Source organism: Patella vulgata, chromosome 9 (assembly GCF_932274485.2).
Source record: "Patella vulgata chromosome 9, xgPatVulg1.2, whole genome shotgun sequence".
Taxonomy (NCBI): Eukaryota; Metazoa; Mollusca; class Gastropoda; family Patellidae; genus Patella; species Patella vulgata.
In genome coordinates, this window is record NC_065887.2 from 34,326,973 (window position 1) to 34,349,302 (window position 22,330).

Sequence of the window (22,330 nt, forward strand, 5' to 3'; positions counted from 1 at the left end):
AGAATACATCTTTAATTCACTCTGTATGATATTACATATAAAAGATCGAATTACAAATAAAGTATACCTCTCCAACTTGGATGATACAAACACTCTCGCTTTGCTATTTTATATTCAGATATCTGGACTAAAAGATTAGGTGAATTCGACCTATAATGTTACATTTGTCCTATTGCACAATCAGGGCTGGATTAACCATTAAGCAAAATAAATCATGGGGGGGGGGGGCAAGGTGCTTTGTTAGATGACAAGTTTAAAGTGAGTCATCTCTTAATTGTTTTTCTCCTTCCTTCCTTACCACTGCCTGCCTTGTGTCAATCTTGATGCATACTATTTGTCCCTCACCGGTGGAAGTTGCATACGACTGATTCGGATTATTTGAAATATGGCCTTATCCATTTTAATACTTCAAGGTCGGGCTGATCAGTCGATTCCAATGATATCGAGGTATTAAGTTAGCACGTATCCTGCAAAGAAAGCATTTCTTTCTAACCATATTCATATAACATGCACCATACATATTGATGAACAATTATATCTGCTCGTACCTGAAGCTCCTTTCCGCCCCTATATGGCTACAATCTAAAAAATACTGCCCTTCCCCACCTCTGTGCTAAGGCCATTTTGCGATTTTCATATTGCAGCTATAGGACGGATATTGTAAGATGTAAATGTTTGTAAAAGTGAAAAATTTGTATCATAGATTGTAATCGTAGGCCTATACATGTAACCGGTTTGCTTTCATTTTAAACATTAATATACATAAAGAAAATTGGATATTTGTTTTTACTTTTATATATATTATCTGAGATTTATGCTTTTATATATGTACATGTATATATAATTATGTTTCTGTAATATTTGATTACTGTGATCACCCTATGTTGCACAATATATTCCTGTTGGAGTTGAAGTGGGGATGTTGAAACGGGCATCCAAGGATGATCATGGCAAGGACAACAGTTATATGACTGATCATTTATACAAAGCGACATCATTTCATTTATGCTTAAACGGGCATCCAAGGATGATCATCGTAAATAAAACAGTTATATGATTACTGATGTATTTGAAGCAGCACCGTTTGTTCTTCTACTGCTTAATCTCTCTCTGATACCGGTCACTAACAAGAATTAGTTTGAAACCGTCAATTAGAATTAATCAGACTCATGAAAAATAAAACTGACTGTTGAGCCAGGGACAGCTATCATAAATATGATCCTGCATACGTTGGAAACAGATTGAAGGGGGTACAGATTATCTAATTGGGTTAAATGACATGAACTGACCTACTAGGTCTTTTATCAGTGTGATTTGTTGAGAAAGTTGTATTTGGCCTAATTGTGCTAATCTAACGCCTCCAATCTAAAATATCTAGGCCCAAAGTACTGTGAGTATCTTGCATTCTGTCCATATCCCACATTGAACGCGTAAAGTAATTGTATATGTTAATTTGGAAATAATGTTTGAATTGCCAACCCCGAATACTTTTGTTTGTATTTACAAGAAGCGGAAGTTGTGTTTAGACGTATGGATGTGTTGGGAATAGAGAGACACATAATACTAATAGCTCTGTTGACCGAGACGTATAGATGTCAAATGATCATATCTAACAAACCATGTCAAGTTTGATTATAACATTTTGATTATCTCTTGTCTATATTTTAATCTTTATAACGTTTGGAAAATGTATACACGACCCCATTTGTCTGTAAATTAATTACATTCATTACATAACCATGATTTACTACACAAATCACAATAGTAGCACGTTAATCTAATTTATGGTGAGTTTTTAAAATTTCATTAAAAATCAATGACAAACTGTGTAAAGACGGTGTTGTCATTATATACCTTACAGACCTGAAAAATGTAGGACCTATGAACGTCACACTAGTACTCTTATCTTGATGTATATCAATGTTTATGATTTACTACTTAATGTGGACCAGTCTTACAAATAGAATTCATCATTATAACAGTTTAATGAGACTCTTCTTGGTAAGTTACCCAGTTATTGCAGCCGACCATAGTAATAATCTACGCAAAACAAGTTTCCCCTTTGACACGATGGAAAATGCGGGGATGTTTTTTGATTTGAATTGAACAATGACCAAAGTTATTTGTGCATCAAGAGACACCATTTTTGTTATCTGTTGATCCATATGTTTCAAAAATATTTTACCTTTCAGATAGTCGTTTTCATTTTTACTTCATCCTGTAGAGGTAAGCTTGAACGAGATAATTTTAGCATCAAATATCCGTGTTTTACAGCAGATCATATATAAAGGACAGTTTGTTATTTCAAACACAATAATAACGCATTTCGAAAACAGGGTAGTAGAAAATAAACAACTTCAATAAATATAATGCGTTCTTTCTTACCAAAATTACCATCACAGATATACCAACCGAGTATATGGACTGTCCCTATTGCGCACATCTTTGATTGGTGTTGGACAATTACTCTGACATGCTCCAAGTTGAATACCCATGCTAAATGAGCCTAACACCACGCATGATACTGTAAATAACAAACCATTAGAACGATATTTCGAATATTAGATATCGATAATCGAAACAACTAACAGGATGTGAAAAATGCAAGACATACATATTGAATCATATGTTAGTACCGAAATGACCTAGTTTGTGTCGAGTGGACGTTAAACCCTATTTCTCTCTCACACATTTCATTGTCAGGGTTGGTGCGTTACGTTTCATTGTTAGGTTGGGTGCATGATGTCATTGTCGGGGTGAGTGCGTTAGTATTACTGTCCGAGTTCATTTCGGATGTACATTTTCGTTTTATTTGCTGCATATAAAATGCGGAGACTATTTTTGAAATTATTAAGAGATAAATGAAGTATTTTAAAGTAGCAGCCAATGTAACTGAAGCTCCCGATGAGTTATATGTATTCATATGCCTGTATAAACAAACCTTTCTATTTTATCTCCGTCTTTATTAGCCCAGCCGGAGCAGAACAATAGGGCGTTAAACCTCATTTTATTTCATTTCTATTTTAGCTACCTATGGACATGAAGCTACTTATAGAGGTACATTTCTCAATAACATGAACATAAAAAAAATATTATAATAACTAACGTTATTAAATGAAAATCATAGTTTCTACAAATGGGCAATTTTACCATGTAAACTGATCATAAATACGCCGATATAGGAATCGGGTAACGATTGCTTGGGGAGTAAGGCGCTAAGAAATCAATCAGGTTGTCTAGTGATCGAGAAAGTTTCCCGCTGCTTCCCCTTGTGGTTTCCCCTTTGCCAGTGTTGCAGGACCCACGCTACCTCTCTCCGTGTTAAACATGTTAGATTAACGATAATCAACTGACCTTGTATTTGCATTTTTTGTTTTGTCTTTAGAACAAACAGTTCGTTTGATTGGAGAACTGGGACAGGCAGGTGGTCGTTTGGAAGTTCGTCATGATGGTATCTGGAAGAATGTATGTGATGATAACTTTGACAAAAATGCTGCACAGGTTGTTTGTCGACAATTAGGATTGCTAAATACTTCTAGGTACAAACAGATTACTTGCGTAATTTTCAGCAACTTATGCTTAATGGGTATTAATGTGGTGTCTAGCCCAAGAATCACGATTTGTAGGATCGGAAACACAGGCTGTAGGAAAATGCATATAATCTATATTAACCGGTATGTCTTGCGACATGTTTCCATTGCAAGCGGAACACTTACATTAATTGCATTGCAAGCGGAACACTTACATTAATTGCATTGCAGACTTCAGGAGGTTGATATATATTCGAATGGCAATAATACATGGTTTGTAAATGCAACTGATGGGTCCTATTGGTTGGATGAAGTCAGTTGTCGAGGAAATGAAAGCAGACTAGAAGATTGTGGACATGAAGGTTGGGGTGAGACTGATTGTTATGTAACTGAAGAAGTTGGGGTGAAGTGTGGTAGGTATCTAATTTAAAGGTTTAATTATTATGCTTAAGGTGGTCAAAACCACTGTTCATGTCCTTATAATGGATAATACTGCTTGAAATTACATAATGTTTTGATGAACTTTGATGCACCATCAATCACAATGCAGTTGACCAGCACGATAGTGCAATGGTGGTTTTTGTTTTAAATTTGATGTGGAACATCTGGATTGCGAGAGGATAAACCCTATTGGTTTTCAAATTTGGTGTGAATCATTGGAGTCGGAGGGCGGGGGGATGTTGATCTTCAGCGTTCTAGGATATTCTGTTCGAGAGATATGTTGGATAGAGAATCGATTTCTTGAAGGCTGAAGCATCCTTATATCCTTGGGCGACAAATTTGTTGTGTGGGTGTAACATTTTGAAATCCGGATGTAATATTTCGGTATCTTTTAAGCCGATGCTGACCTGAGAGTAAGAATGAATAAAGATTTTGTGGAAATATACTACAATGGAGAATGGCATGGTGTTTGTCCAACAGATTATAATAACGAATTTGGAAAAGTTGTTTGTCATCATCTTGGATATAATGTAAGGTCTGTTAAAAGTGTGTTTTTTTGCCTTTTTGAATTCCATTTAAAATAGTTACAAATAAAGTACACAAATTCCCCCGGGAATTAGTTCACAAAAAGTAAAAAAAGAATACATCCTTAAATGTCGACTACAATGTATAGCAGTTTTCTACTCGATACAAAGATTGAAAATTATTGAACTGTTTATTAAGGATTGGTCAAACTAAACGTTGATGATGTCACATAATTTAAATATTATTCGCCTCAAATATTTCATTGAGTAACCTGATAAATGTGACTATTAGAAACAGTTTGTAAACATTGCTGAGAGGTTAATACAACGGGACAATAACCTACTAAATTATATTACTCCATGGAAAACACTCCACTAGCGTCAGAGTTATTGGCAAATTCATTCATTTGCTATTTATTTTTAGTTTGTTTGCGCAACAGGTGTCTCCGAGAGTATCCAAAACACCGGTCTTGCCTATTGTATTTAACTGTTCCGGTAACGAACAAAGACCGGTTGAATGTCCACTATATAACAGATCGGAAACTTGTCCTGTTAGTGAAAGTTTGAGAATGAAATGCAGTGAGTTATTTTTCCATCTTCACCACTTCTAGATGGTTCCTGTTTTATTTACCAATTGAATTGCCCATCTTAACCCCTGATAAGCTGCATTTTAGTTGATCTATTTTTCAGTTTAATTATTTCCAAAAAATAGTATACACAAAAGGCAGAATATTTCAATTCTTTAAGATGGGCTTGTGGATTGGGTGGCCGAATGGTTAGCACGTTTACGCTGTATCATAAGGTCTGTCATTGAGTCAACTGGCATGGTTTCGATTCCCCGGTTGTACGTGACAAGGAGGGGTCGCCTGTCCAACCATCTGGGTTTTCTCCGGTTTCCTCCCACTGCTGAAGACCCCTACGCGCAATAAAATTTAACCATGTGTTAGTCCCGAATAAACCCCATTTCTCTCTCGTTAAGATGGACTCAACTCTGTGTTTTCTGACACAGCAAGCCCGAGACTGAAAGCAACCGTTTATATAATGACCGTATTAATCGATGCCTTTGGAATATCCTTGATAAGATTTGGACTGAACATAAAAAAACAATCGGGGGCAATAATCCAGACAGTTATGGTCTGAAATGCGCAAATATTAAAAGGGGCCGATATCTTTAGGATATAAAGATATGTTGTAAGTTTCATCAGAATCGGATAAAAATTGTGACCTCTAGAGGGTCGACAAAATTCGCATTGCACACTTGTACCCAATTTGCGTACAAAGAGCGGTCATTTTGTCGGGCAGTTTCATTTCGATTTTCCCGAAATTCAAATTCATCCTTAATTTTGGCGGAATGGTAAAATATTTTAACGGTTTTTTAAATCGGAAAAAACATTGTGATCTCTAGAGAATCCGCAAGCTAAAAATGTCATTTTTCGAACAATCAGGGGCCATAACCCAGGAAGTTAAATTCGGGTTTTCGCGATTATCAAAAGGATCCAAGATTTTAGTGTGTAATGGTGATATATTCATACATTTTTTTTTAAATCAGATAAAAGTTGTGACCTCTACAGCGACCACAAGCTAAAATCGCTATTTTTCGTACAATCAAGGGCCATAATTCAGGAAGTTACTATTCGTTATGCGCGAATATCGACAGGAAGCAAGATATTTGGGTTATGAAATTACATTTCAAGTTTCATCAAAATCAAAAGAAAATTGTGCCCTCTAGAGGGTCCACAACATTGATATACCATATTTTTACGTTATTTGAGTACAAGGGGCGACCATTTTTTCAGTTAGTTTTGGTCCTATTTTTACGAAATTCGAACTCAACCATCCTTAGGGTGTAACGGTGGTATATTCAAACTTTTGTATGAAATCGAATCAAATATTATGACCTCTATAGGGTCCATAAGCTAAAAACACCTTTTTTACGAACAATCAGGGGTCATTATTTAGGACGTTAAGGTCCGATATGCACGAATATTTGAAAAGAACCGAGATCTTTGGGTTATAATGTTACATTTCGAGTTTCATCAAAACCAGAAGACAATTGTGACCTCTAGAGGGCCCACAACCTTGATATACCATATTTTTACGCTATTTGAGAAGGAGGGGCGGCCATTTTGTCTGTCAGTTTTGGGCCGATTTTCACGAAATTTTCACTCAACCACACTTAGGATGTAACGTTGATATACTAAAACGGTTTTTTAAATCGGATAAAAATTATGACCTCTATAGGGTCCACAAGCTAAACACGCGATTTTTCGGACAATCAGGGGCCATAATTCAGGAAGTTACGGTCCGATATGCGCGAATATCGAAAGGAACCGAGATCTTTAGGTTATAAACATACAGTGTTCACCAGTTAAAAACGTAATTGTGACCTCTATAGGGTCCACAACCTTGATATGCCATATTTGAGAACGAGGGGTGGCCATTTTGTCCGTCAGTTTTGGGCCGATTTTCACGAAATTAGAACTCAGCCATCCTTAGGGTGTAATGCTATGGACAGACGAGAGTATTTTTCCACCCGATCTCGGCGATTGAAATTCGCCATCGATTTTTTACGGCCGACAACGAACGGGCACACGTAGCGATCGTCTCGATAGCGTACGTCACTCTGTGAGTAATTATGTCGATCACGTGACTTGTACAAAATGCCAGCCATTTTGAGATCATGTGATATCAACGATGTTAATGATTGGCTTATACAAATGAATCGCCCGATAATATATGCTGGACACGGGCACACGAGCGAATTTAATCGCCGGTGAAAAATATTCGGCCGTAAATATCTAACCTGCTAGATACGAGCGATTGATCGGGCGAATAGTTCGCCGAGCAGAATCTTCGTCGCCTTGAAGGGGCACACGGGCGTATTTTTTGAGCGATTTTAAAAATCGCCGCGATCGGGCGAAAAAATACGCTTGTCTGTCCCCCACTTTACGATGATATACTAAATCGTTTTTTTGTAAATCAAATAAAAATTATGACCTCTATAGGAGGGCCCACAAGCTAAAAACGCGATTTTTCGTACAATCAGGGGCTATAATTCAGGAAGTTACGGTCCAATATGTGCGAATATCGAAAGGAACCGAGATCTTTGGGTTATAAATTTATATTTCAAGTTTCAACAAAATCGGCTAAAAATTGTGACGTCTATAGGGTCCACAAGCTAAAAACGTGATTTTTCGTATAATCGGGGGTCATAATCCATGCAGTTCCGATTCGATACATGCCAATATCGAAAGCAACCAAGATCTTTTGGAGATAAACCTATATTTCAAGTTTCGTCAAAATCGGATAACAATTGTGACCTGTAGAGTGTCCACAAACAATTGTGGACGGACGTCCCGGACGACAATATACGTCCACATGAAAATGTGGGCGTATAAAAAAACTAACACCATCATACAGTTTGGAATTTAATGTTTTACACGATGATATAAATAAATTGAAAATCAAATCCCAATTAGAATTTATAATCATGTATTTATAGCCAAATATTTCATTTTTTAAATTAAACTGCACAGGTATCAAGTCAAATCACCAGCATCTGTTAACCAGCACTTCTCAGCTGATAGCAACCATCAATTTGTATGGCGATGCCCTTTACCAAAACAAAATACAAAACATCACGGCAGACATCAAAACTGGCGACAATATCTATGTGCAAGTACAAAGTCCGACGTTAGCTGGAATTAGAATGATAGTAGAGAATTGTTACGCCAAACCAAGCCATGATGCCGATAAAAGTCAATCTTTAATACTGATACGAGATGGGTAAGAGCAACAACCTAATTTCTTTAAAACAGTTCGATTTACGTTAGATAATAATCCCAAAATGTCGAAACTGACGCTAAATGGTCAGTGTTATAACGAGTGGTTAAGCTCGCCCGGGTATAAACAAAGATAAATATTATTATACAGGACTCAGGAGGTAGATTAGGCCATTTTTTTTAAATTTATATCGGTTGTAGGCGTTTTTAGATTTTCTGTAGATTATATAAGTTATCTTAAATTTGTGCGTTCAGTCGTTTGGTGTCCTGTATAGCGAACGCAGATTTATGTTTTTAACATGAATAGTCTAGTCTCATTGCATATGGCATTGCCAAGCCTACATAGAAAGTGAAAATTCAGGCATAATGTGAAAATATGAATTTAATATAATGTGCATTCATTTTACTAGGTGTGAAGCAGATGGAAGAACATATATAACAAAATACACGGACAGCGAGACGCACTTCTTTTTTCCCGTAAATTTCGACACTGGTCAAAGAATTGTCGACGTTGTGTGTGATGTTAGATCTTGTAGGACTGCCTCAACTATCACCTGTCGCCAGGGGTGTCATGCAAGCTAGATGCTTTAGTTCAAAAGAAATTAATAAATATCCCCTAATATACTGTGTTTCATTTTTGACCTATAGTACATTCTCCCTTAAATTGTTGTGTGCAACTGGGACACAAAGCTTCATTACAGGCGGCGTTGTCGCATTGAATTTGTCCATTGATGGCTGCGACTACCCAATCGGTGGTTAATCAGTGCCAACCCACCTTGCATCCGCCATAAAAGGCTTGATCTCGCTTCAACTACGTACATCTGATCAAGGCCTTCACGTAATACACTGCATATTTCGACACTAATTGTCCCCCGCATTTCGAAGAAAGCAGGGGACTATTAAAATGGGTTCGTCCGTCTGTCTGTCTGTCCGTCACACTTTTGGGACACAATGACCCTCTTTCTAACCTTGCATCCGCCATAAAAGGCTTGATCTCGCTTCAACTACGTACATCTGATCAAGGCCTTCACGTAATACACTGCATATTTCGACACTAATTGTCCCCCGCATTTCGAAGAAAGCAGGGGACTATTAAAATGGGTTCGTCCGTCTGTCTGTCTGTCCGTCACACTTTTGGGACACAATGACCCTCTTTCTAACTGAGCTACAATGTTCAAACTTGGTGCATGTGTTTATTAGGCCAATGCCTTGATAGTAGGCCCTAAATCCTATTTATTTACAACAATTATTATGATTAGTTAAGATTCCATCTGTATAAAACCTGTACATATCCCAATAAGTTGGTGTGATGTTTTAGTTTAACCCCTTAAAATATGCCAAAACAGTGTTCGCAGTATATATTTCACGGCTACGCCTCTGCGTGAGTCACAATAACTTTAGTTCTAATTAAGGGAGAGTGAAGACACTTGGTGTATAGCTTTATTACATCAATACCTTGACTAAGTTCGATTATGAATATTTTCTGCTGAGGGTAAGCAGAGCGATAAGCAATTTGAGATAGAATGTTTAAAGTTATCGTGTCCCAAAGCATCAACCAATCAAATTGCTTATCTCCACTTACCCTAAGCGCAAAATGCTCATCTTCGAACTCTCATCAAGGTATTGATTGACCTAATATAATAAACACCTACGCCAAGTTTGAACATTCTAGCTCAATTAGAAAAAAGAGTTATTGTGTCCCAAAAAGTGTGAGGGACAGGCAGACAGGCAGGCGGATGGACAGACGGACGAACCCATTTTAATAGTCCCCTGCTTTCTTCGAAAGGCGGGGAACAATAAGCAATCTGATTGGTTGGTGCTTTGAGGCACGATAACTTTGGTTTTAATGGAGTGAGAGCGATGGAACTCAGAATATAGATTCATTATATCATTACCTTGACTAATTTCGATGGTGATAACTTTCTGCTTAGGCTAATGAGCGATTAGCAATTTGATTGATCACGACTTTGGAACATTAGGCTAATGAGCGATAAGCAATTTGATTAGTCACGACTTTGGAACATAACAACTCTGCTTTTAATTGAGGTAGAATGTTTAGACTTGATGTAAGATGTTCATTTGGTGAATGTCTTGACTGAGTTCAATGATTAACATTTCGAGCTGAAGCTAAGCAGAGCTAATCAATTTCATTGGTCAATGCTTTGGGACAAGATAATCTTGATTCTTTCTAATAGAGAGTGATGAAACTTAGTGTAGTTTGATAGCTTGATACTTTTGAAAAAAATAAATGTGCGATTAATTAATGTGTGTCATCTATTTATTTTGGGATTCCGGCGGGGGACATCAGCCTCACTGTTGGCTTGTTTCGATTTGGTTCAAGCCCAGCTTGTGAGCCCATCAAATTCCTCGGTCGTCGCGAATACCAAGTTTTGCGCTTTCATGCTAATATGTCCACCTGTGATGATCGAGTTGCAAAGTTCATTCAATATCAAGGTTTTCATGAAAATCGCTATGTCACAGCCTCAGATTGAAATTGTGAAGTAATCTAGCAACGTCCAGATGTTGTAAAACTCGCAGTCGTTGCTTCAGGAACATACCCATCGTGTGGCACTGTTGCCACCACCCCCACCCACCCCACATACCTCCATCTTAATCTAAAATTATTTTGTATAACTTCCGTCCATCGTCTTTATTCGCGCGTACCATGTTACGTCTAGTTCCACGTGCAATAAGTAATAAAACTGTAATCAAGATTACCCAACGCAATAAATCGCTCTTTTCATGAGATTTTAGCGACATTAGAACTTTAAATAAGAAAACGGTAAAAGTACCCTCATAGAAAGGTTGCAGTTAATAAACCTAGTGAATGTTATCCAAGGTATATCATTACCTTGCCTATGTTTGATTATATCATTACCTTGCCTATGTTTTATCATTACCTTGCCTATGTTTGATTATATCATTACCTTGCCTATGTTTGATTATGTCATTACCATGCCTATGTGCGGCGCGAATTTTCAGTTTTGACTCGAGAGCGATAAGCAATTTTATTCCTCAAAACTTTGGGACATAACAACTTTGCTTTTAATTGAGGCAGTCTTGGTAACCCAGAACCTCATAGTCTTCAGCGTATACAGAGGGTCTGGTACCGTTGTCAGTATTTGACGAAAAGTTCAATTGCCCATGCATAACCGTTTTTTTATATGGGGTTGATTATCCAGTATGGCCACAGATCACTAAAGATTTCCCCATTGACTTTAATGTTATTCTCGTATCTTAGACCTAACTTTTTCCCAAATTTTCGTTTTGTAGAACGCTTTCTACCACAGATGGAGCAACATGTGGCAACCTCTTGCCCAAAAGCACGTATGAGGTTCTTCATAAAGCTGGGAGTAGAGACTAGTAACCATGCAATTTTAGGCCCTACATTTCAACCTAACCAACCTCTCAACTCACCGCTGGCTTGTTTTGTTTTTTAACACAGATTTACATTTTATTTAAATTAATTTTATTTGACTTGCAAAGCTGTGTTCTGTTTAACCTTCAATATCAATATTAAAAAAAAACATTATTAAAACTTCATTCAAATACTAAAACTTCGGGTTGGAAACTGGCTGCCACCAGACATGGCAACAACAAGACCTGGTTGAAGGTACTATTTCCGTTGTCAAGATCTCTGTGGCGTCGGCTAATGTCTCCAATACGGATACAATGTCCTCAATTTCCTTTCAAAATGAGCACTTTAAATAAAGGGTGATACGATCAGATATTTGTTTTACAAAATCTTCAAAATTGAAAGAAAAATACGGGAATCCTTAATTTTAAAAGTCGCGAAACTATAATTATAAGTTGAACGTCCTGAATTTATGTAAGAGGATGGTCGCCTTGCGCAATGCCTTTGTGGTTAAAATGGCCAACTACATTCCGGGCCGCCTCGATGACTCTAGCCATAGCCTGTGATTGCCAATTGCAAAGTATGGGCGACACACCAAGCATGAACGAAGCCGGTTCTCTAGCTGCCACTTTCATATTGGCGGCATTATCCGTAACTAAAGAAACAACGCTTTTGATTTTAATTTCTTTTATCAGATCATTGATGACTTGAAATAGTTATTCCAGTGTGATGGTCTTCCATAGGACGTGTAGCCAATAAAACATTACCCATTTTCCATGAACTTTCCGAAATGAAATGTGCTGTTGAACTTATATAACTAATATTTGTTAAGCTGGTCCATATGTCGGACGTACGAGAAACATAGACATATTTGATTCACAACCACTTTCTTTGTTTTCTCATATATGGATTCGATTTGTTTGTTAATCGTAGCCCTGTGCGGCATTTCATAATCCGAGTTCAGAGCATCTGAACCCCCACCCCTTCCACAACTCTAACTGTCCGTATATCCCTATAGCGCACATCGATGCAAGTTTTTTTATTGGTGTAATTAGTTCTCACAGGTAAGTATTTTTTACTAGTGGAACAAGTAATACTAAGTTGTATCGAATTATTCTCCTTATCGCCCAGGATAATAGTATTTACTGATTTGCTAATATTTTTAAATGCTTTCTCATGGTTGACGTACCCCCTGAATATGCCGATAGTGTTCCTAATAACGTACATTTCCGTCTTCTTCTTACAATCAAGTAATTCAAAATATTTCCAAATCCATGAGCGTTTTTCGTCCTTTTTGGTAGCCAATTTCTTATTGCTGTGTTTATAAACAATGCCGTATTAAAAGCGTACTACGAATACTATAAAATGTTTATGTTTACTACACTTGACTGAACACGTGGCCCCCTCGGGACAATGAATGCCACGACGAAAAGATTATAAATCCTCACAACTTCATTAATTTATTAGTGAAAAATATTGGAAATAAAATAATAAAAATGTAAGTAATTCGCAAATGAAAAATAAAACCTTGATGCAGATCAACACATATTCTCCAGTTGACCTTAATGTTATCCCTAATTGCTCATAGTCAAGGCACTTTCAATCCGCCGTTACAGGTCGTCACAACTGGAATGACTCCATATATTGATGTTAAAAATCTTCCAAAGAGTTTACATCTCAGTCCCCGAGCTCATGTGGACCTTATTTCACAACTCCCCACTTAAAAGTACGGGACATTATGGTTACAATTAACTTTGGGGTTTCCAGGAGAAAACAGTTGAGGTAAACCAGTAATGTTTTAACATTAATACTTTATGTTCGTTAAATGATGAATCGCCTACTTATCTACATCCTGTCTCAGCTTCCTGTTCTTCCCTTGATTTCACCGACTGATATCTACTAATGTTTAAGTTGGTAGAGTTTTCTTTGATGAAAATCCACTCTTGTTTGTATTAGCCAGAACAGTAGCCTGTTGCGGATAGCCCTTTCTACTGCTACTAAAACATATTTTATTGCAAACAACAGATTATGGATCTTCTCCCTTTATTTGGGATATGACCATGGACTATTGTTGCGTCTCTACCATTTTTTAGAGACTTTTTAGGGGTTCGTTCCACCCTAGCACTTCAATCGGAAGAACTAACAAACTTGTGTGTAGGTAAAGATCAACATCTTTATTTGGATCAAATTATAATTTAGATGCATCGCATCTGTATGAACTCCCTACGATCGTATTAAACATCTAATTATTTCAATATGTCCTTTACAAGCTACACATGATATGTGTATAACACTAGGCAGAACTTCAAAGAGAATGTAATAGTGGTCAAGGTGTCATTCTATGACCTGACAATGGCATTCAAAGAAATATGAAGTGTAATTACAGACATCATAATTTGATAAATAAACTTTACCATATATGGTGATCACTCTTGTCCATCTTCCCTAATGTTGAACGCTATATAAGGAGGCGTTTACTGACAGTAAGTCAGACTTGGAATAGAGCTCCTACCGAATTACTCGCTAGCCTGGAGGTCGGGTGTTCGATCCCTGCATTGGCCGAGAAAGTTCATCGGGATTTTCCGACGTGGTTTCCCCTTGTCAGTGGTGCAGAACGGAGGGCCTGACACGGACAGCTGTCTAGTCCTTCGGATGAGACGAAAAACCGAGGTCCCGTGTATACATTGGAATGCACGTAAAAGATCCCTTGGCAGTTAGAATTCGATATAAGAGTAGGTGATAGTGCCGCTGCCCGGGCAAAATTTCCCTCATAGCACACTGTATGGCGTATGCCGGTCTTCATTAGCCCAGTATTTGCTACCGAATTATGTCTATGTCATGTTCTTAATAAAGGTCTTTATCAATTATGCTGATCTTCTGTTATCTGTATAGTGTTACAATGTGTCAAAACATTATTTGCATATTCGAAAAGAGCAATCAGTGATACGTAACATGGTATCTGTAATTTCGTATTTAGACCAGTATTTTTACTTGAGTACCCTTTAATAGTGTATCGTACCATTCGATGGTTTTCAAGGTATGCTAGGTGCAAAATAATATCAGAATAGGTTGACATTAAGATAGGGAACTACATATATAGTTACAAAGGAAGGAACTATTGTTGTGGAACAGTATGGCGGTTCAGTCTACTGCATGATTTAATATACTGAGCGCCATGGAAAACGCATCACTTAGTTTTTCGTATAACAAAATGATCCTGTAAACATATCTTATTTATTTTGCTTCTTATTGTGAACAATATTCAAATGGGAACACATCAATAACAACACATCTGTACACTTATGGATGTTTAATCTGTAATCAAGGGTACAAAGTCAGAGGGGTCAAAACCAAAAGTACGACACAGATTTCAGTAGCGCGTGTGTCCTCCACGGGCAATCATCACGGTAGGCTACAGCATTAACGCGACCACTGCAAATGTGTAGGGCGGTAATGAAATGTCAAGCCTCCCCACACCATTACACTTCCCCCACCCCATCGATTCGTTTCGAAGACGCGGCAGTCTGCAAGACGTTCCCAAGACGTCTCCACACACGTTGACGGCCATCAGCGTGATAAAGATGAAAGCGACTCTCATCACTGAAGAGCACACTTTGCCAGTCTACTCTTCTCCATGTCTGGTGTCCTTGAGCCCATATCAAACGCCGCTGACGGTGATGATCCCTCAGGATAGCTCCAACATAAGGTCGTCGTGCACGGAGTCCCACTTCTCTTAGACGACCTCTTACGGTGTTGGCACTTACTGGTCCTTGTCTTCCGACGACTGCTGTACCTGTTCGAGTCGCTGGGCGGAATCTGTCACGCAGATGAGTGACCCGGATGTAACGGTCTTGAGCCTGGGTTGTAACGCGTTGTGGACCAGGACGTTGACGGTAACGTGTTGATCCAGTAACTCGAACACGTTCCACCAGATTTACAATAGTGGACTGATGACAATTGAAGTGTCTGGCAATAGCACGTGTAGACATGCCAGCCCTGGACATTCCCATGGCTTCATTCCGTTTATTTTCAGTAAATCTCGGCATCTCTAGCTCGATTCCTTCACACGTCCAACAACAAATTACGACAGATTGACGTTTCACAGTTCAACATTAAGTTGAAAACATGCTTTTAAAGGGCTCACACACAATGCTGCACGTGAATATTGGGTTTTTCATGTGCATCTCGTGCAATTTTTTTTTTGTGCACACGGGCCGATATTTTTTGCGTTTGGGGGCATTGTGTAAAACAATAGTTCATAGTATTGCATAATATTATACATACAAACCCACGTAGTAATAAAATATTTGGGAAAAAAAGTGATGCGTTTTCCATGGCGCTCAGTATATAATAATATAATCTAATAATAATAACAAAAGGAATAAGGATCTACACAACCCTTTATTAACAATGGCAGTGCATATACATCTATATAATTTGCATTTAGTGTAATGTACTATTTTTATAAATGTTTAAATTGTTCTGTTCCGTGTTGCTGCTGGCTCTTCTGTCCCTTTTCAGGTAACCTTTATCTGGGAAGAGTCAGACACAAAGAAATATTTTAATGGTCTGCAGAAAATAAATGATTTTAAAAACCGAAGTTGTGATGTGTATCAAAGGACTTTTTAACTAACTTTTATTATATGAGATCTGTGCTAAAGGATTTGTTTTAACTAACTATTATTATATGGAAAGAACCACACGGACATTTTTATTTGTAAATACTCAACGGATCCAGGGGGGTTGGATGGCTGAATGGTTAGCGTGTGCGCGCTGTATCATGAAGTCTGTCATTGAGTCGACTGGCGTGGTTTCGAATCCCCGGTTGTACGTGACAAGGAGTAGGGTCGCCTGTCCAACCTCGTGGGTTTTCTCCGGGTGCTCCGGTTTCCTCCCACTGCTAAAGACCCCTATGCGCAAGCGAATTGTTGAAATAAAATGAAACCATATGTTAGTCCCGAAATGACCTAGTTTGTGTCGAGTGGACGTTAAACCCCATTTCTCTCTCTCTCTCTCTCCACGGATCCAGCTATGTGGTTTATACTGTGAGAACTTCGCTTTTCGACATTAAACAGCGAGTTCTTTTTCCCACAGGGTATTTTCGAGCCGCTGCGATGACATCAAACAGCTGTATCTCCTATTTTAACTTGTTTTCATTATAACAAAGTGAGAAGATGACCCGCCCCCTCTTCCCACGACAACGATTTTAAAACCATTTTTAAAGTGATTTTTAGACATACAAGAACTTTTTATTATTTTAAATCTGTTTTAAAGTGACTTTTAGATATACAAGAACTTTTTATTATTTTGTGTTTTTACCTAACTTCTATATTTTACTCATTCAGATGTAAATAACTTAATTAAATCAACCTGTCCATAATATCATAAGCAGCGTCTAGTTATTTGGGGGAATATAAAACTTACGTTCCGTGTACACGTTGAAGTGCACGTAAAAAAAACTTGAAATTCGAAATAAAGAGTAGACAGTAGACCCCCCCCCCCCCTACAGCATAATGTATGGCGTATGTACATCTTCATTATCCCGGTTGATACCGAACAGTTGGGCATCAAGCTCCATTTGATTTTTTTTCTCTTCGTTACAATTGCCACTCCCTTACAGCATTATTTAGGTTTTGCCATATGCTTCGTTTCAATTCAAATATTTGTTAGGAATTTAGCCCGAATCTAATCTGAACTAGTAGAAATACTGTTTTGGGAGAACTTATATGCCTCCCCCCCCCCCCGCTAGATTCGATGAACAGTCCATTTTTCGGCAATTTGTTTCAGTTTTACGGGCACAAACATCAGAGAATGGAGAATAATTGTGTAATTAATTTAAACAATAAAAACCAAAACAGCTTTGTGGAAAGTGCGTTTTAGTGATTGATTTATCAGAAAATTCGTGTGACAAAGAAAATTTTCGGGCTAATAGGCTCAGTCCATACTAGGCGCCCTACCCATAATTTTCAGGGTAAACCCCGCTCACCAACCCTTGCAGTCCCCTGGGACTCCATTAACGATATAAATATTGGGATTGTGTGCTCACACCTGGTCTTGTGCGCCATACAGCATAAGCAGTCAACACGCACCTGAAATACTCTTACCAACTGCAGACATTTGACAGAAAGGGAGATAACTCCTGTTACCGTTAATGGATTTCCATAATTCATTATGTTCCCTTGTCCGTTCTGTGTTCTGCATTTTGGTTTAAATCAAAATTTAACCAATACCATATTCTTTGCCGATGAGGAAGGCAATGGGTGTTTTCGCCAATATGTAATTTTATGTCAACTTCACAATTGTTAGGGGGGTGGGGGGGGTGGGGGCGGGTGGGGGCGGGGGTGGCCGAATGGTTAGCACGTGCGTGCTGTATCATAAGGCCTGTCATTGAGTCAACTGGCGTGGTTTCGAATCCCCGGTTGTACGTGACAAGGAGTAGGGTCGCCTGTCCTACCTCGTGGGTTTTCTCCGGGTCCTCCGGTTTCCCCCTCACTGTCAAAGACCCCTACGCGCAAGCGAATTATTAAAATAAAATTAAACCATGTGTTAGTCCCGAAATGACCTAGTTTGTGTCGAGTGGACGTTAAACCCCATTTCTCTCTTTCTCTCTCTCACAATTGTTAGTATAAATAAAGCATTTACTTGACAATTATCACAATTTCCATCTGGCCCTAAATCGAGTTATTGCAGACATTTTGCTTAGAACTCTCTGGATTTGTGTTCCTGGTGTTATAAGCTTTCTATAGGTGTATATTTTATTTATTAGGGAGGACCTTGTAGCGGAATTCTGTTTCTAATAGTAAGTGCAGGGGGACTGCACCACACAAAATTTACACAAAAACAAATACACGGACAGGACATCATACTCAGGAAAACACAAACATACAGACAATTAAAAAAAAGTGAATGGATCCGGGGGCTAGCCGTAAGCGTCCACTGCGCTGTACAGTCCCGGGTCTGTAGTGACATAGACTTAACTCAAATTTGAAAACAATTAGGAATACAACCCAAAGAACTCATAGTGTAATGCCAGCATGAATCATGATCTGCTATATGCTACACGAAATACGAATGTAAGCATATGTAGTAAAATTCAACTATACAAGTAACAACATAGGTGAAATGTTTAAAAAAAAATGAGGTCTAAACTCTAAATTCAATCAAGAAACGCTTCAGTATTCAATACATATAGGGTACATGTTCCATCGTCACAAAAACAAAAGATAAAAATTGAATACAAAGAATAAAATTTGCCTGCAGGCCTAATAGGAGTTGGCCATTATTCTTTGCTGGCTATGCAATCATTAGGGTATATTTACAAGAATCGAAAGTTTTTGAGGCATGTGGTGGATGATCGGGGACTTGGGAATCTATAGAACCACATAATACTAATATCTTTGTTTATAGAAACACATTTATGTTACGTGTCAGTACCTAACAAACAAGGTCTAGATTGATTACACCTTTGTGTTTATCTCTTTTCTATAGGTTTAATCTTTATAACGTTTGAGAAACAAATAGGCCACGCCATGGTTCGTTAATTTGTAACAATTGCACCAAACCCCGAAACATGATTTACTACACAAATCGAAATAGTCATGCGTTGATCTAATTTCTTGAGATTTTTAAAAATATATATATTATAGATCAATGAGTGAAGACACGTTGTCATAATATACTTTACAGGCCTGAATAATACAGGACCAATGAACGTCACTCTTGTGCCCTTATCTTGTTGTGTTTCAATATTTATGATTTACTACTTGTGGACCAGTCGTACAGCTGCTGGAATACATCATTAACACATTTTAATGGAATTCTTCTTTGTAAGTTACTTAGACAATGTCAGTCACAATTCCATAGATTTACAGTTCTAGGTGTAAAAAAGGAACACTAAAGTCTGTATTTACATGTGCGGTCAAAGGGCACCGTCAGTTATCTGTTAATCCATATGTCATAAAATTATTTTACCTTTCAGATAGCCGTTTTCATTTTAATTTCATCCTGTAGAGGTAAGCTTGAACAAGATAATATCAACGTGTTTTATCATTATAAACTACAACCATGGGGAAATCAAAGGACAGATTTTGCACGACTAATACTAGGAAAGGCGGGCTAACACCATTGGCAAATATTATATGTTTCACTTTTGACACCGTCTCCACTCATATTCAGTATTCAATTATAACCCAAATTGAAGCAAAGACACTAACCAATTAATTTATATAAATTCTGTTCGGTGCCAAACCATAAACGCAGTGAAATGAACTGGGTTAATGAAGACATGCACATGTGGCTTACTCTTGTTACACAACAGACGTCTCAATTACAAGACAATATCCTATTGGAAACTGGGCCCGGTTTCTCGAAATTTTAACTAAGATAAAATCCAATTTTAGTAGATACTTCAATTTTGATTGGATAAGCACTACAATCAATCTAATATTATCCAATCAAATTACTAAAATTTGGATTTTATCTTAGTTAAAATTTCGTGAAACAGGCCCCAGGTCAGACAACCCGTTAACAAGACATTTCAAAACGTCGTTTGTGGTTGGCGTTTGCCACATTCTGATATGCCCCAAGGTTTTACATAACCGCTTTTCTTTTTTAGCACAAAATGTGCGTTTGGTAGGAGAACTAGGAGCTTCAGTAGGTCGTTTACAAATATATCACAATGATACCTGGGGGAATGTCTGTGATGATGGATTTGATAAAAATGCTGCGCAGGTGGTCTGCCAACAGTTAGGGTTGTTCAATTCTACAAGGTAAGAGCCAAATGGTATAATGCCCCCAAGCTGTTACCAATTGAATTGCATACTACCTGTATTTACTTTGCTTTCTCTTGAGTGTCGGGGGGGGGGGGGGGTATACAATGTTTAATTATGCCATCCATTATAAGTCTTAATCAAAGTATATGAATTGAACTAAATGTAGTAGGATGGAATTGATTCAGGCTTTACTCTATATCCCGTTGGCCTTGAATGATGGTAGTCAAATGTGTGCGTTGCAGATCATAAGGTTTGTCATGGAGTAAAGTGTTCGTTCTCCTGTTAAATACCCGAAAGATCTGATATTTTTATTAGCCAGTAAGTAACCTAGTTTATGATAAATGGAAGCTAAACGATGTGGACGTATGCTGCCGTCGCCCCTGTCCATCCGGACGTACGTCCGTCCACAATTTGTTTGTGGACATTCTACGGATCACAATTTTTATCAGATTTTGACGAAACTTGAAATATAGGTCTATCTCCCAGGGATCTCGGTTCCTGGCGATATTGGCATGTATCGGACTATAATTTCATGGATTATGGTCCCTGATTGTACGAAAAATCACGTTTTTAGCTTGTGGACACTTTAGAAGTCACAATTTTCACCCGATTAAATGCAACTTGAAACCCATGTTTATAACCCAATGATCTTGGTTCCTTTCGATGTTCGCGCATATCGGATTGTAACTTCCTGAATTATTGTAACTTCCTGAATATATACCCATTACATCATAATTATGGTTGAGTTCGAATTTCGTGAAAATCGGACCAAAACTACCGGACAAGATGGCAGCCCCTTGCACGCAAATAGTGTAAGTATCTGGACACGATTCCTAAAAAATTTTTAAGAACGTTCCTGTGCTTAGATTTTAAGTAGACGTTGCATTTAAGTAAACCTACCTTTTTTTGTGTTCCGAGAAAATTTTTAAGAACATTCTTGTGCTTAGATTGTCAGTAGATTTCAGGTATAAGCACAAGCACGTTTTTGTGTGTTCCAAGAAAATACTTGAGCACAACTTTGTTCTTAAACATTGTCAATCTAAGCACAAGCCTCAAGCAAGGTATACAGCTTGCTTACCAACCTTAAGTCTGTTTCTTCTTCAAACAAGATGGCTGACCGTTGAGATATTCTACGGCATTTCCTACATCTTTTAATACCAAAAGAGACAATTAAAAGACAGAGAAATCCTTTAGAAATATTTCGCTTCTACCCGGAAACCATTTTATTTATTTGCCAATTAGTAAACAACACAAACACAGGCTACTCTAAGATCAGGCGCTCTTACAATTATTCCGTCTGTTTCCATGTGCCTGCGTTTTTTTACCTTGTGGCACATTTTATATGTGTATAAGGGACATGTCAAATGCATCTAAATCGACCATTTGCCGGGAAGTTAATGTCATTGATCTATTTAGAACTCTATGCAGCCAACCAGTTTATGACGTAATTCAAATACCAAAATTGTTTTTATGACGTTAAAGAGCACCGTAGTCTCAATTTACCAGTCACAGTGTGCTTACGTAAGAATGGTCTTGAGAATTTTCTAGAGACGGTATTTTATAAAGTTTCTTATGTAAGAAAAAGTGAAGCATGACTTTTTGCTTACTTTAAGAATTTTCTAGGAACCGGGCCCAGGTATATCAAGGTTTTGGACCCTCTAGAGGTCACAAATTTGATAACCGATTTTGATGAAAATTGAAATGCATGTTTATAACCAAAAGATCTTGGAGCTTTTCGATATTCGCGCATATCGGATCGTAACTTCCTGAATTATGAACCCTAATTGTACGAAAAATCGTGTTTTAGCTTGTGGTCCCAGTAGAGGTCACAATTTTTATCCGATTAAAAAAAAACGCGTGAATATATCACCGTTACACACTAAGATCTTGGTTCCTTTTGATAATTGAGCATATCCGAACGTAACTT

At 37.9% G+C, this 22,330-nt stretch overlaps 2 long non-coding RNA genes across 2 annotated transcripts; both read left to right on the forward strand.

The window, feature by feature from the left end:
* The first annotated feature begins 1,965 nt into the window (after window positions 1–1,965).
* Window positions 1,966–3,932, forward strand: LOC130014353 (uncharacterized). Its single transcript, XR_008789329.1, has 5 exons — window positions 1,966–2,001; window positions 2,193–2,226; window positions 3,028–3,057; window positions 3,386–3,539; window positions 3,762–3,932. It is a non-coding gene; the product is annotated as an uncharacterized LOC130014353 (long non-coding RNA).
* Window positions 3,933–4,372: 440 nt separating this feature from the next.
* Window positions 4,373–8,836, forward strand: LOC126832112 (uncharacterized). The gene is made up of 4 exons (XR_007684552.2): window positions 4,373–4,506; window positions 4,920–5,074; window positions 8,032–8,281; window positions 8,688–8,836. It is a non-coding gene; the product is annotated as an uncharacterized LOC126832112 (long non-coding RNA).
* Window positions 8,837–22,330: the final 13,494 nt, after the last annotated feature.